At 37.3% G+C, this 1,946-nt stretch overlaps 1 pseudogene; it reads left to right on the top strand.

Moving 5' to 3' along the window:
• The first annotated feature begins 820 nt into the window (after nucleotides 1-820).
• On the top strand, nucleotides 821-1,298 carry LOC149173739 (uncharacterized; annotated as a pseudogene).
• Nucleotides 1,299-1,946: the final 648 nt, after the last annotated feature.

The following is a 1,946-nucleotide window of genomic DNA, read 5'->3' as shown; positions in this document are numbered from 1 at the left end:
GTTCAACTGGTTTGCTATGTTGATTTTCTTCTAGCCACGTGATTGTTCACTGTTTGTCCGTTCTGGTCATTGGAAACTCGTATGCGTTCAACAATACTCTGTTTCTTAAGAGAGGAAAAATGTAAAGCTGTATGCCTGCACTTTGTTTGTCATTACTGAATTGTTTAACGATTGGGAAACATAGATACACAGTATGAAGACAATATTACAGATGGATGGATGATAAATTTGTTCTCTGTCCTTCCTCTTATTACTTGTATGCAAAAATGCTTAACCTTATCAATGATTTTTGATGTTACATTTATGTTCTTGGTCTACAGTTACTTGAACTGTGTAGTTACTTTTTCAGTTGTAAGTCTTTAGTTACATAACTGTTCAAGCATTCGGTTCTGCTTATATGGCAAGATTTTACATTGGACACATTTGTCTTTTTCCTTTAAAACGATAGAAGAATTATTAACCTATTGTTGATTAAAATAAACAAATAAATGACCCTAACCGACCAAACTGTCATTGACTAATACTGAGATTAAAAATAAAAACAAAGTCCTACATCCTACTTTGACAAACTGTTCATAAAGAAAACCAATATGCTAATATAACTCTCCACCTTGGCAGAGACCAACACCCGATCATGGTGCCCTAGCTGGATGCTCCTGCATCAGAGCCCCAAGAAATAGAAAATAAATTGTGTATTTTGGATCAACAACAGGATACTGCTTAGATTAGTAAGATACTAGTAGGCTCTTGAGTCTCAAACCTACTCTTGAGTTTAGGGGAGGCATAAGCATAGATAGTTGATTATTACATTGGGTTTGTGATGGATTATGTTTCACCCTTAGAAGAAAGGGCAGGCAATGGAGAAAGGGCAAGGTTCTTCGACGAGAAGATGAGAAATTTGTGTTGGCTAAAGGCATATGTTGTTGCAGTTTGTCATCCAAAACAATGGAGAAAGGACAGTGTCGGCAACATCATCTGCACAAGGGTTTGGCACTGCGACGTTTGTCTCTGCTATGAGTATGAACACATCATCCCCTTCTCCAAAGGTGGAGAGATGACAATTAAGAACTGCCAAATTTTGCAGTGAAGGGTCAATCGATCTAAAGGGAACAAAGATCAACTCGATAAAACTATTTTGGAACAATATTCATGTGACCTTAAATTTACAGATAAAGAGTTGGCTGTTATCGAGATCGTTGTCTATGGAAATGTGATATGACCACGGCTTCAATGTCGGTGCAAATTTGTAATAGAAAAACCCTCAGATGGCATGCGAATTGCCATATAAAGAAACATAATAGATAGAGAAGATTGGTTGCCTGGTGCCATGTTGATGGTCACGTGCAGGTGAACAGACAACAGGTTGCCATGAAATGAATTTGAAAATTGGAGAGTGGTGGGTTTAGGAATTTTTTTGATGATTGCAGGGATTTATGCCTCTGGCTCATTATTCTTATGTATGCTTCTCTTAAGAAATTAATAGTGATTCAAAGTTCAGTTAATTACAACAACACAAAAAGAATGTCAGGTTGGATTTTATGGTTTCACAGTAAGATACCATCAGGTTGGATTTTATGGTTTCACAGTGAGAGACCATCTGATGATGTAAGTCAACTCAGACAGAAAATACGATCTGGTAGTAGAAAACTTAGGAAGTGAAAGCTCATCCGGATGTTCTCAACTCGGCTCAATAAAATCATTATTAATAAGTGCATAGCCAATGAAGGCCAATAAGGTGCAGGAAAACTCGTGAGACACCCCTTACAGGTACTTATCTAGGTCCAGTAAGAAGTGCTGGTGTATAAGCCCATATACGGTTCACGCTTATATATTTAAAATAAACATATCTAAAACAAATAGGTGCAAGTGCCGAGAGATGTGAGTATTTAAAGTTTTTCTGGTGCAAAAGAAAGAGTTGTGGGTATTCCTGGGAGATTTCCTTATGA

Source organism: Pinus tabuliformis, chromosome 4_2 (assembly GCF_031772625.1).
Source record: "Pinus tabuliformis cultivar Carrire ecotype Pingquan chromosome 4_2, CPIR1, whole genome shotgun sequence".
Lineage (NCBI taxonomy): Eukaryota > Viridiplantae > Streptophyta > Pinopsida > Pinales > Pinaceae > Pinus > Pinus tabuliformis.
Note: the sequence above shows the minus strand (reverse complement) of the source record. Positions and strands in the feature narration are given on the sequence as shown.